Source organism: Pelodiscus sinensis, chromosome 1 (assembly GCF_049634645.1).
Source record: "Pelodiscus sinensis isolate JC-2024 chromosome 1, ASM4963464v1, whole genome shotgun sequence".
Taxonomy (NCBI): Eukaryota; Metazoa; Chordata; order Testudines; family Trionychidae; genus Pelodiscus; species Pelodiscus sinensis.
In genome coordinates this window covers 75,312,576-75,327,193 of record NC_134711.1, presented here as the reverse complement: position 1 = coordinate 75,327,193, position 14,618 = coordinate 75,312,576, and the positions used below count along the sequence as shown (strand labels likewise).

The window sequence follows — 14,618 nt, the reverse complement described above, 5'->3', positions numbered from 1 at the left end:
TACGGTCTGAGTTTTGAATTTTATATGTTGAACACATTCCTAGTTAAAGACAGGAGGAGGAAAAGTATGTGAATGGAATTCACCTTGTATATAAGCAGACAGCAATTTCTCTCTGAATTCAAGCATGGGCCACAGATCCCTGTTTCTGTATCAGGACAGCTGAGGGTCAGCTCTAACTTGCTCAGCTCTGTTAAGGTTATTAAAACAGCAATGGCACATAATGGAGCCCTGACATACTCCCAACATACTACTCCCACCAATCTAAAAGCCCATCTGTGACATTGGCAGACCAGGTGCCAGCTGATGACCAAGGCCCCTGGTTTCACTAAACACTTGCAAATGTAAAGCTGGAAATCAATTTGGCTTGCCCATGTGTTGTTATTTTAAAGTTGTAAGAATGTATTGGTGACTAGATCTTACAAATTGCCTGTAGGGTGCTTCATGTATTAGTCTCTCATGTGTACCCCATGTTGCAAAGAAACAGCAAGGCTACGTCTACACTGGCCCCTTTTCCGGAAGGGGCATGTAAATTTCACTAGTCGTCGTAGGGAAATCCGCGGGGGATTTAAATATCCCCCGCGGCATTTAAATAAAAATGTCCGCCGCTTTTTTCCGGCTTTTAAAAAAGCCGGAAAAGAGCGTCTAGACTGGCCCCGATCCTCCGGAAAAAGTGCCCTTTTCCGGAGGGTCTTATTCCTACTTCAAAGTAGGACGTAGCCCAAGGCTTACTTTGAAGTAAGAATAAGAGCCTCCGGAAAAGGGCACTTTTTCCGGAGGATCGGGGCCAGTCTAGACGCTCTTTTCCGGCTTTTTTAAAAGCCGGAAAAAAGCTGCGGACATTTTTATTTAAATGCCGCGGGGGATATTTAAATCCCCCGCGGATTTCCCTACGACGACTAGTGAAATTTACATGCCCCTTCCGGAAGAGGGGCCAGTGTAGACGTAGCCCAAATGTTTTCCTGTAAACCTCTAGGAATAATTCATCAAACAGAAAAGAAGCCTTCACTAATGCAAATGGAGGCTTCCTACAGAAGATATTAGGTCCTGCCCAACCAGAAGGCCTTTGAAACCATATGAACCATTGTGAAATGTCAAAAGAACAAAAGACTCCTCATTCCCTTCAGGAACAGATAACCTGTGCATGAACTTACCCCATCAGTCTGGGCTCTGGGGAGAAGAGGATGAAAATTCTTGACTAAGAGAAACTAGGATTTTTTTTAAACTCCTTGGACTCTAAAGGGTAAGAAACACCAAGCATAAGCAAAAACACCCACCCCCAGCTGTTTTGCCTGATTTAGCCCTACAGGACATATGACGTTTGCTTGTTATAGAAGTTTATCTTGTCTTTTGGAATCTGGGACAGTAGCTCTGTTGCGTGTGTCTGTGGAGCTGCTATAATCCTGTAAATGCTTCTCTTTTTTTTTTTTTGTTCTGCGTTCATAAATGTTTAGTTAGCTTATTACAGTATTGGCTACATGCATTGTGTTTGGGAAAGCAAGGGCATAAACAGCCTGGGATAAGTAACTGTCCCTTTGGGACTGGAAATAACCTAAATATTGTTGGGATTTTTGATAAGAAGCTGTCTGAGCCAGAAGGAGGGTTTCCTGGACAGCAAGGGTATGTCTACACAGCAAAATAATTTTGAAATAACAGCCATTATTTTGAAATAACTTTACCAGCATCTACACAGCCAAATCACTATTTCAAAATTAAATCGAAATAGTGAAGGGCTTATTTTGAAATTGGTAAACATCATTTTACGATGAATAGCACCAATTTTGAAATTGCTATTTTGAAATAAGTGTCGTGTAGACGCTTATGTGTAGGGCCTCCAGCCCTTTCCAGGGTTCCCTGGTGACTACTCTGGGCACAACCAAGAAAACTCGTCTCCCTCCTCCCCTCCCCGGAGCCCTTAAAGGGGTAGACTCTGGCTACAGTGCCTGTGTCAGCCCCAAGCCTGCTAGCCCAGAGCCAGCACTGGCTGCACCTGACCCAGTGACCCCAGCATGAGCCAGGCAGCCAGTGCCAGCCAGCCCTCCACCACTCCCCAGGACCAGTCTGCCAGCTCCCAGGAGCCTTTCCCAGGGGACGGAAAAGGTGGACGCCTGGTTAGTCTGGGGTAGTTGAAGCAAAATGCAGGACAATGTAGCACTTTAAAGACTAACAAGATGGTTTATTAGATGATGAACTTTCGTGGGCCAGACCCACTTCCTCAGATCAAATAGTGGAAGAAAGTAGTCACAACCATATATACCAAAGGATACAATTAAAAAAATGAACAAATATGAAAAGGACAAATCACATTGCAGAACAGAAGGGGGATGCGGGGGGTCTTATAACTCACTTGGACCTAACCAAGTGAGTTATAAGATCAAGAACACACATTCCTGCGCATCCAGAAATATAATCTATGCTATCATGTGCCGAAAGTGTCCGTCTGCTATGTACATTGGACAAACATCTCAGACACTTCGCCAAAGGATTAATGCCCACAAAACAGATATCAGACAAGATCACAAAGAGAAAACAGTTTCTTGCCATTTTAACCAGAAAGGACACTCTCTCAATGACTTGACCACCTGCATTCTGCTACAAAGACCTTTTACATCTGCACTTGAAAGGGAATCCTCTGAACTGTCATTCATGTTAAAATTCGACACTTGCCAACAAGGACTTAACAAACATTTGAACTATCTCACCCATTACCAAGACAGTTTCCCCAATTATCACCTCTAATACCATTAACTCACAAACATCCCACTCTCCCTACCTCTAATATAATCAATTCACAGACACTTACCTTCCTTCCTTTCCCCCCCCACCCCCGCATCCCCCTCCTGTTCTGCAATGTGATTTGTCCTTTTCATATTTGTTCATTTTTTTAATTGTATCCTTTGGTATATATGGTTGTGACTACTTTCTTCCACTATTTGATCTGAGGAAGTGGGTCTGGCCCACGAAAGCTCATCATCTAATAAACCATCTTGTTAGTCTTGAAAGTGCTACATTGTCCTGCATTTTGCTTCAACTACCCCAGACTAACACGGCTATATTTCTATCACTATTCTAGTGGAATGAGGTTTACCAATTTCGAAATAAGTCCTCCACTATTTCAATTTAATTTTAAAATAGCGGTTTGGCTGTGTAGATGTTGGTAAAGTTATCTCGAAATAAAGTTGCTGTGTAGACATATCCATCAGCACCAGTTATTTTGACTGCCTGGTGCCTAAGCATGTACTTAACTTTAAAAACCGCTTAAAACCCCATTGAATTTGATTGCTTGAAGTGACTGGCTGTATGTACAGCACTGGCATAAGCACATTGTTAATGTTAGTGATGTGCTTAAGTGCTTTGCCAAAATGGAGCCTTAAAACCTATACCACATAAGCTGAGTTGGACCATCTTACTGCAGCAGTAAATATCTCTTGCTTTGGAGCAGCAGCAAACTTTTCTCTAAGGAACTTCGTTTCTCATTCCCTTTATTTCCACCAGATGATGCTGTAACTCAAAAAATCACAGAGATGCAGTCTGATTAGAGTCTCCTTTCCCGCACCCTTCTTAGAAAGCAAGGGAAGATCTTTGAATATGGGTACTGCAGTTTTAGGAGTGATACAACTGCCAATTATAATGTACTACATATAAGAAATATGCACATCTTTTTGAGCAAAGACACATTCAAAAATAATTAAAGTGTATAGATCACCATTTTCAATCCTGGGTGCCTATAATTAGTGAATTAAATTCATATTTAAGTACCTGGGGCTTGATCTTGAAAGGTGCTGAGCATTCAGCATCTTGTCCAGGAAAATATTTAATCATATGCTTGCTTTGAACAAATGCAGAGCCCCTCCAATTTGAATAGGATTACTTGAGCTGAAACATAAGCATGTGCCTAAATGTTTATATGCTTCATTTCACTGAGGCAGACTTAAAACAGGACTGTATGTGGGGGAAAAAGTGGGTGGGTAAAAGCACCCCTCCATGGTCTCCCAAGTAAATATGCTCTAGCATGTCAGGAGTTGCGTGCTGTGCCGGAGCCTCCCTCCCCGATGCTCTGGCCAGCCGGGGGAAGGCTGGGGCTGATTTCCCCACTTACTTGGGGGATCAGAGGGGTGCATTCACACATTTGTGGTCTACATTCTGCACCTCCCCTGCAGAAATTCCTGCATACAGTCCTGTTAAAATCACTAACCATTTTTGAACAGAGAGGCCAAGAGCTGTTTACAAGATGTCGATTTGGGTATTGATTCAGATGTTAGGGCGGAGGTGTGTTGTTCATCTTTGGGATTTTGATTCTGGAGTCATCGTGAGCTACAAACAAAGCCCTGTTTCATCAGATGACAGTGGGCTGAGGGAGTGCAGAATGCGAGAGCATACTGGTATGACTGCATTCCAATTGTCTGGCAAATACGTCAGTCTATATTGCATGAACCTAATCCTCTCTTTAACTATGTCAGCTTGCAACAAGTACACTGACAGTCTGCCATGGTAGATGCAATTAATAGAGAAGAACACAGCTGTGTAGTAGATTTAGTCAGTTGAATAAAAGACAAGGCTAGAAATCATTGGACTGTATTCTATTGTTAGGGATTTACAATACCATTGTAGCAGGGCTGCTGTCTCTGTGTATGCTTTGTGCCTCTCATTTTTGTCAGAGCAGGAAAACTCAAGGCGAGTTCCTCCATGTGAGTGTTAGGATCAGCTAACTAGCATACACACACACATATCCTCTCATACCCTTTCCTTCTACACAGTAGACTGTTGCAGGCATTTATACTGCAAATGAGCACCTTACAAGAAAGAATGATGCTTCAAAGTATCACACATGCCAGTTTCCCCCTCTTTCAGAATATATTAGTAAAACTTGCATTTGAATTTGTCCAAGCCAGTTAGTATCTCTATAGACATGAGCCTCCATTATTAAATTTACATCTGGTGGAACTGCTGAAAAAAGGCAAGACACAAAATTAAAAACATAGGCCCGATGTGTTGACAAGATAATTTCCTGTATTTGCCTTAAAGGCACAAATGAGAGGTGCTGCATAATTTCAGAAAAAATCTACTTAATTCATTTCAGCTAACATAAATAATGGAATGTGTCTACATCAGGTCATATGCAAACTAATTCAAATTCATGGGAATGTGGTCAAGTGGTTAAATCCTGGGGCTAAGAATCAGGATTCCTAGTTTTTCTGCTTGAGTGTGCCAAATCTGTGTGTGAGAGATGTTGGGCATCTCCATGCTTCAGTTTCCTCTTTTGTCCAATAGGATTGTAGACCTCTCTCCTGAAGAGTGTGAGTTTTGATTAAATAATGACAGTAAAATGCTTTTAGATCATTGAATGAAATAAACGATACAGTAATAATATATTGCCTTTATATTAACCATAAAAATGGTGTTATTCATACAGCTGGTGTGATTGTTTGTTTTTACAGAAAACATGCTTCTGTAGAAAGTGTTGTTAGGATGACAACATAATTTTGGGGGAAAATTCATGTTCCTTCTTTTTTTGTTATTCAATTAAATTTCTAAATAAAACTTTCGCTGTTGTCCCTCAAAATTGTATGGATTCCCTCCCCTAATCCTTTGGACAGTCCTTCAGAACAACTCAAAGTATGTACGGTTATTCATGTGCATAAATCTTTGTAGCATAGGGGTCTGTATATTAAATGCTGTAGAAAATTCTAATGAATAGTTTTTAGTTCTACTATTAAAGTATACTTTAAATCTTTCCTTTTTTTTTCAGGAATACCAGGTTCCAATCCAGCACATGGGATTGGAACCTTTCTTTAATATATCTGCAGAAATGTTATTTTCACAGAACACAGTCCCTTTAGCATAAGCACAATCTCTAATATTTTCTCCAATTCATCCAAAATATATTTTCCACAGTTCTTTCCACAGTTTTCTTTAATAACAAGGTCAGAACAGGAGAATAATTTCTGGGATTTAGGATTCTCTACTCCTGAACTCAAATAACTCTGAATCCATTGTTCATATTACTGCTAAATTAACATCATGAAATGGAACTTTTTTGATTTTCAGAAATGTTTTCTATGCCTGCAGTGCTTTCCCAAACCAGGTGTTGGGAAAGAATATTCCCTGTGGCAATGAGGAAATGTCCTGTACAGGACTGGCCCAAGAGGACATGTAAGAAAGGTGGATAAGGTTTTAAATTTCCTCCATTCTGTGGTAGATTGGCTTAACAGAGCAGTTGTTCCCTGCAAGTACACTCTGACAAGTTGCTAACTACTAGCTCTGTATGAGCTTCTCTGTTTGTCCTTCTGATTAACCTGACTTTTTCATTAGCTCTAGCTCAATACAGAGATTCTCTTTTTTTCAGCAGGGTGGAAAGACTCAATCTAGGCTGGGCCAGATTTCCAGGATGGAACTGCAGCAGAAAGAAGAGGATGCATGTGAAACCCTTGCACCACTCTGACTAGCTCATTGAATGCTTCCTGGCCACTGTCAGAAGGGTGAGACCAGGTCCTAGCTTTTGTGTGACTGGGAGATTCTTCACTTGGAAGATGAAGTTATGAACCCTGAGCAGTGGATGGGGAAACATTTGGCACTAGTGGTGGAAGTACCGGTGTCAGCCTGATATCTGTCTGACCAGGGAGGCACAAGGAATTGATAAGAGCATGGCATTAACTGTGCTGGGCTGTGTATTTGTAAGGAAGACAGCTTATCATCCTCACTGTCAGAGGGGCTTTCCAGCCATGAGACTTCTTGTAAGGGAGACAGAAAATTTGCTTTCTGACAGATCTGAACCTGTTGTGGGGACACATGCATTTAACATTGTACTCTGTCTTCTGATCATTTCAGAACATTTGTAATCCAACCCATTTTCTAACGGGCTTAATCGTATCTTCGTCTCACTACCTGCCACCCTTGCTGCCTTCCTTCCATTCCTTCGATCTATCCTTCACTTCCAACTCCCAATTCTATCACTCCCTCAATGTCTGCTCTCTCCTCCTCAGACTTTTTTTCAGTAGCTAGTTCTGGTATTATGCCTTCCAATCAGATTTCCCCCACCTCAACCTCCACACCCTCCTCCCCATACCCCCGGGGACGCCAAGGCCCCCTCCCTCACCGTGCTGGGAGGCAGTTGGCCCAGCGACACCTCCATCCCTGATCCCTGAGCTTCCCCTCCCCCTTCTTCCACTTGCTTCCCCATGCCAGCTTCCTCCTCCCAGTTTTCCCCCTCCCCTATCCCACCTTCTCTCCTGCCCCCTATCTCCAGTCTCCCCAGAGTTTCATTCCCCCTCCCCAGTTGTGTGCAATAGAGATGTATTTTCAAAAATAACAAGTATTTTAGTTGACATCAGAAAGGGGGGCTAGGGAAGGGTAAATGGAAAGACGAGAGGGAGGAATGGGGCACAAGCCCCCAGTGGGGCAGACCAGGGACACTGTTAGCGTTCCTCAGGGTGGATCTCCCCTGGATCCTGACAGCCCCTCGATGGTCCTCCTGGAAGGCAGCCTGCAGACAGTGCAGCCAGGCTGCTGGCAACATGTCCACGAGACGCAGCAGAGTCCCTGGGGGCAAGTCTGGTTCCATGTTGCAGAGTGCCATGGTGTCCCGAGTGAGGGCAAGCAGAGCACTCCGAGACACAAATGCTTTGCTGTCCCTCAGCGAGGTAGACTAGCAAGCAGAGAAACCTGAGAACTGTCTGTCCGGGATGAGGGGTTGAATCCCATTAAGCACAGACCGTGGCTAGCCTGAGGCAGCAGCCCCACACACTAAGTCTGACCCTGATGCCCTGCTGGCACTGGTTCCGGCCAGCCTTACCTTTGATTTAGGGTTCACTCAATGTGGACGTGCTATTTTTGAATTAGAAAAATACTATTTCAAATTAGTTTTTGTGTCTAGATGTGTTATTTTGAATTAGCTTAATTCGAATTAAGTTAATTTGAATGACGCTGTAGTGTAGCCATACCCTGAGGTACTTTGCTACCCAATGCTTTGCATTCAGTTCAAATCCAAGTGTCACCACATCTTAAAAAGGCGGTTCTCCATTGCTGAATTTTGGAATGTGACAATTAAGCCTGAGTACTTACACAGCCAACCCAAAATTACAGAAGTCTAGGACTGTTGTTTCTCTTCTGCCAACATGTCACTGTACAAAGACAAAGGCTCCTCACTGATGTATTGATCAGTATATTTCGATGGCAATCAGACATAAGCACTGGTTGTTTTGCTAGTAAATCAAAAAATGTTGAGATGGTCTTGTGATAGGATTGACATAGATGCAACAGATTACTTTACCTGTAGCCATTTTTCCTTTTTTTAATAGTATCCAGGGTAGCACACCCTATCTGTATGACTTTTTTTCTGTTTCCCAAAACCTTTTCCAGTATATTGCACAAAACGACACCGCTTCATCAGGCTTTAAATCTGCACATTAGCAATTCCAGAGAGAAACCTGTAATGCTTTGCTCAAATAAACATTTCTCTTCCTCTGCAGTTGAAAGCAGCTTTTCCTTGATAAAAGTTTAACTAAAGAAGATGAATCAGAGCAGCATTTTGTATCCAGTAAGTGGCAGATGTGTATCTGCTAGAGAAGCACTGAACTGTTTAAGTGAACAGGAATTAGTTTTATAAGAACTGTGCTGTGGATATTTTAGTACTCAATATATCTAAATAAAGCCCTCTCTTTGCAAAGTAAATGTCAGATCTCCCTTTTACATTAAGATATGTCTTTGTAAGTGATGCTTGATGTTTCTTTGTACACTATTGAAAGTTGCTAATGATAAGAAGCATGAGAATTTTTTTGCCTTTATCAACTTGAGTGCTCATAGGAAATCATGTTTATAATTTACATCCACAGAGGTCACAAAAACAAATATTCTGTGACCTGGGAAACTTTAAAGTAGATTTTTTTTTTAATTCAGAAGTAGAATTTTCCAGAGATTCAGATCCTCTTCATGAAGAATTTCTAAAACAAAAATATGGACTTAGGAAGTAGGTATTGCACAAGAAGGGAGGAGGGGGAAACCAAATTGCCAGGCCCCTGGGCAAGATTGGGGTGGCACCTGGGCTCCCAGAAAGGGCAGGGCTTCAGGTGGGAAGGCTAATGCAGTGGGCTAGCCTCCCACAGCCAGCCCTTCACTCTTCCACCCAGAGCATGCCACCCAGTGGTGATTAAGTTCCACTGAATTAATAAAAGTACAGAACACAGGGAAATAAAATCATTTTATGTATTTGTGAGGAAAAAATGTGTAAAATCTACATAGTTCTTAAAAAGTTTCCAGGGCTATGGTTATTTGGAGTTTCCCATTATGGGAAAGCTCTTGGTGGAATAGCCTGGTCCAATCACTTTTAGGCAGGATATCTGAGCTACAACCCCTCTGTGCTTACCAACCACGTCAATCTAATAGCCTGAACTATGTTTGGCATCTGCAAGTCCTTTTTTCTCCTGGAGCTGTGATACCTGATTAAAGAGACTCATAAGTAGGTCCATTAACATTAAGCATTATTTATTAACTCACCCAACAGTACATAGCAATCAGAAAGAAGGCTTCAAACAAAGGCCTATTTCACCTCACTTAATCTTTTCTTGCAAGATTTCACTGACACTCTGTGAGCTGCTCCTCACAACTCGTTCATTGCCCTTCTTTTCTAGGCCTAGGGTCCTTTAATGGTTTAATATTGCCTTTGATCCTAGGCTCAGCCCTGAGAAAAGTAAGCCTTTGGAGCCAAGCAGGGGTATTTCCCAATTAAAACCTTACCCATTGTTCGCTTAAGGAGACTTATATCTGTCATTGTTTCATTTCTTGTTTGCTTCACCCCCTAACAGCCTCCTTTGATTTAATTCTATGCAGTCAGACAGGATAATAAGAAACAGGTAAACTGAGGGCATGTGATATATATAAAAGTAATACACATAACTCACACATTCCACAATGTTAACTCTTTGGGCAATTGAATTCCATCATTTGAGGTATTGCTGATAGTGATGTGGAGATTTTTTAGAAGAATGGCAATTCACCAATGAGCTGAATTTGGTGGGGCAAATCTCTCTAAAATTGTTGGATCAATGCTTTTTTTGAATATTAAAGGCAGTATCCCTAGAAATCTGACATCAATGACAATCTCTGTGACAAGGGAAGAAGGAAAATTTTTTGATGTATCATGCCATTCTGCATATTTTGGATTGAAAACTTCCATAAATAATTTTTGGCTGTGAAATTTTGAAAAAAAATCTGAATGCACCCTTCCATTTGGGTATGTGTACACATATAGGTACTCATTCCTCTGAAAATATTTTGTTCCCCTCTCCCCTTGACACTCTGAACAGAAGAGAAGGCATACTTCAACAAGTTCTTCGTGGAAAAGAACAATAAACAAGGATTGTCTTCGAAGTGTGGTACAACAGCAGTAATATTACAAAGAAGTGTTGTTACTGTGAGATGTGGGATATACATGTGACTACCACATTTCAGACTGTTTCTTTTAAATGCTTGATTTTATGAGAGAATAACATACAGAGCAGAGGCACAGAAACACAAAACCTATTATTCATCATAATTCCTCCACCCCATAAATAAACTGTTTATGTAAAGTAGATTTATCCAGAAATGCTTCTCTTAATAACATCCATGAAAAGTCCTTTATCAAAATGCCTATGATGTTTTGTGAAACATATCCTGCCAAAAACATCATCTTTCATCATCCTCATTCTTTCTATTTCATTGATTATTCAGTGCCAAGCCAGTCTCTTGCTCCATTACCATGTGTTAACTCTTAACATGAGCATATTTTTGTATATTTTTTTTAAATAGTAGCTGAATATTTTATGTCAGTGATGGCAAAACTGCTAACATCACCATGGTTTGCTATTGCACTTTTCATCTGTAGAGACCATGAGGTTTGGAAAGCCCTAGAGTATATTCTAAAACTAGAATATATTTTGTTTAACTAAATTCTGTACCTAAAGGATCTGAGAAGAGTGGGCATCTGTCCAAAAGGCCTTCTCAAAAGTGTAAGGAGAAAGTATGTGTAAAATATATAAATAATTGATGAGTACAAATCATCTGATAAACCTAAAAACCAGTTTCTGTTTGAGACAGTCGAGGTAAATGAGGTAATAGTGTTAGTGGACCAGCTTCTATGAAGCTTCATGGAGCTGTTCTTCAGGACCAGAAAAATCAAAGTTTGGTGAATCTTTTCTCTTTCACTGCCAGAAATTGGTCCACTTAAAAATATTACTTCATCCGTTTTTGTCTTTTTCCTAGTCGGGGACCACCGTGGCTACCACATCATTACAGAACATCTTTCATTTTGAAATGAAACATTTTGATTTTTCATTTCAAAACTTTCTTTTGAAAATTCCTTTAATTTTATTTTTAAAACTTTTTTTAAAAATAAGTGTTCAAAGTCAAAATGAGCATACTACCTGTAATAACTTAAAAAAATATTTTTGAGTGGCCAAAACAATTTAAAGAATTTAATTTTCAGCTCAACTTTTTAAAAATAACCAGCAAACTGAAAAATGTGTTATGTGTATAGCTGTATGTTTACAGTGTCAGGCAGCCAAATCCCTCAGTATTTGCTTTATTAAACACAAAATTACTCATCAATTAACAAGCAACATTTCTAAAGGACCAAATCAATAATCTTGCCTAATCATCTTCAAAATACTTAAGATGTAAGCCTATTTGTGATCATGACAGAGAAAAAAATTGTCTGAATTAACAAAATTTTCTAATGTCTTGATTATTATTCTTACAATTTACAAATATCTCACTTGACTTAAATCATGTTTACTGAAAACAGGTTTGGGGTTTTTCAAACCTATTTTCATTCAAGGTTGAATTTTCATGCTGAATTTCTTATATCTAGAAAGCTTGGCGTGTAACAGTACCTTTTCCACTGATGCTTTGAATTGAGTTTTAAAATGCCAACAGTATTTGCCTATATATCTTTACTGAGACCAAGAAAATATCTGTAGTTTTCCAAAATTATGGATATTGTTTCAGTGGATAGGACAGGATTTTTCCCACTCTGCTCTCCAGACCTGTGACAATTGCCATAATTTCGTCTCTTTAATTGAAGATACTTGAGGAAAACAGCTGTCTTTGTCTCAGTTGACCTGTCTCCCCTTGTTCTCTATTGATTAAGAGATCAGATGTCTCTGTTTCTTTCCTGTGTTAACTGTAGTGAAGTCTTGAGAGAATCTAGCCTGCTTTGTTGTGTCAGGTCAACAGGGAAACCATTTGTAATTCCTAATGCTATATATTAGAGCTATAGAACTTGTATATTTGGAGCAAAGAGTGTTTCCTTCCACCTGTTTCCATATCTTAAAAAAAGGGAGCATTCTGACTTTCCTTTCATTCATAATCCCAAAATTACAATACAAATAAAAAATAATAAAAACAGGTAAATTTTGCTGTAAGTATTTATCAGCAATGGCTGGGGGGAAAAAGAAGTTTCAAATTATGAATTAATGTTCTATGTTTTATTATTAGCCACTGTCACAAAGATGCCAGCTTTTTAAGAACCAATCCCACTGGTGACATGATCAGGTCATCTTCCCAGGTAAGAAAATCATTTTCTTATTTGATTAAGAGGAATGCAGTGAGTATATTATTGAAAAGTTTGTATGTGGAGCCATTGGGAGAGTGAATCTGTGGAAGACTCTAGGCAAGAAGTCCTGGGTGGTGTTAGGAGAGAAGGCAGACAAATCATCTTGGGATTGGGGAAGAAATGTGTATGAACTGGTTGTGACAACCTGTACCCCTTGTTCACATTTTTATAAAGTTGTGACATATTTTGTACACAGTAAGACTTGTGAGGTGACATTTGAAATGTCGTAATTTGCTTAACATCATCGCCCTGGTAAAATGTGTGGCAATATTGTTTGACATGTTGCAAGACTCTACTGTATGATGTTATTTTAACATGCTCCAAGGTTAAGAAAAGCAGATCCAAACAGTTTTGCAGAGGCAAAGACACACTGGCATCTCAGAGAGGTGCTAACGGGCTATTTCCTGTTTAAGAACCATTCTCCAAGCAAGAAGGAAGGGATAACCAAAAAAAAAAAAAAAAAAAAAAAACCACTTCGTCACAGAATGAATTCCAACCTCATGTCCACAAGAGACTGGCTTTATTACCATGATGCAGGAATGATTTTTCTGGCACAAAATTATACAATTATAATGAGAGGTGGAAAATATTTGACTGTACTCCTCTTTCTCCTATCTCTCTGCTCATGATGTCACTGAATACCTGAAGGATACTGAACTCAGTGGGAGGAGTCCCAGGCTGGAAAAAGACATAGCCTGTGAAATTTACTCTGGTGTGTGATAAGAGGAATGCCTTTGCCTGGATTCTAATAGTTTAGTAAGTAGCCATTACTTTGTTTTATCTTTTGTTTCTTTTGTAGCCAAACCTGACTTCATGTCTCATTACTTGTCTCTCATATATATAAAAATGTTTTTCCTGTGGGACAACAGAGTGACATCATATGTCATTCTGCATCCTATTGTCCCTCCCTCTGCCCTCAGCTACTCAGCCCAGATGCTGGCAGCAGCTGCAGCACCACCTCTCCAGTGCATCCGATGGCAGCGCTGTTGACTGGTTCCCTCCCACCCAAGATAGCAGAGAGCCTTCCCAAGTGAGCAGATCGTGCAGGATATCAAGAGCATGGACAAGGCCTGTGTGGGGCCCAGCCTGCAGTGAGGGGCTGGGGCTGGGAGTCTGCAGATGGCAAGGGGCCTCCTGTCCAGTAACACCCAGGGGCTGGGCAGGGCTCCTCTACTGAAAGTTTTCTCTCACACACACACACACACACACACACCGAGATACCCAGGATCTGGTGACAGTTATGGAGGCGCATCCCTGCTGAGCCTCAGGGCCCGTTGAACTCCTTGGGGAAGGCCTCACTCTCCGGAAGCACCTTATCCTCCCCTCTGTCCACAAAGCACTGCCCCCTTCATGCTAGGACCCTGGCTCCCTGCTTTCCCCCTCAGGCTCCTGTCAGGGCCCGGCTTGCAGCACTGCACCTCAGCCTTACAGGAAGGTGTGCATCCACTGGAGCATTGGGGCCAGGCCCCTGGCTCAAGTGGGCTCTCCCAAGCCCACTACTAGCTAGCGAGGCAGTTCTTAGCCATACTGTACCCCTGGCCCGTTGGGGTGCAGTGTAACCATCCCATCTGCAGCTGCTTTCCTGGCTCTGCTCTGGGCTTCCTAGGCTCACCATGGAGCAAAGATGCCCCAAAGACCATTCACATGACGTTACACATACCCCAACAGGCCCATTCAAAAAGACTGGGCTGATCCCAAGCATGCAGCTCGATGGATTTGTGGGATGGGGCAGGGTGTGTGTGTGGGGAGGAAGGGAGGGGAATAGGGTGTTCGTGGGGATGGGCAGTGTGGTAAGGGGGGATAGTGGGCGTGAGGGCAATATAGCAATGAAGGCAGGAGAATGGGCAGTGTGGGGGTGCAGGGGGGAGGCAGAGGGGTTAGGAAAGGTTGAGGGTATAGGAATGGAGGGAGGAGATGGGGATAGGGATAGGCAGTGTGGAGTGTGGGAAGGGGCTAGGAAGGATGATGGGTGTAAGAATAGAGGCAGGGAGATTAGGTGTAGGAATGGAGGATGGAGGGGGGGTAGGGATGT

At 41.5% G+C, this 14,618-nt stretch overlaps 1 long non-coding RNA gene across 1 annotated transcript; it reads left to right on the top strand.

The window, feature by feature from the left end:
- Nucleotides 1-6,348: 6,348 nt before the first annotated feature.
- Nucleotides 6,349-14,262, top strand: LOC142826572 (uncharacterized). Its single transcript, XR_012900786.1, has 5 exons — nucleotides 6,349-6,476; nucleotides 8,466-8,533; nucleotides 12,469-12,538; nucleotides 13,235-13,342; nucleotides 13,507-14,262. It is a non-coding gene; the product is annotated as an uncharacterized LOC142826572 (long non-coding RNA).
- The last annotated feature ends 356 nt before the right edge of the window (nucleotides 14,263-14,618 follow it).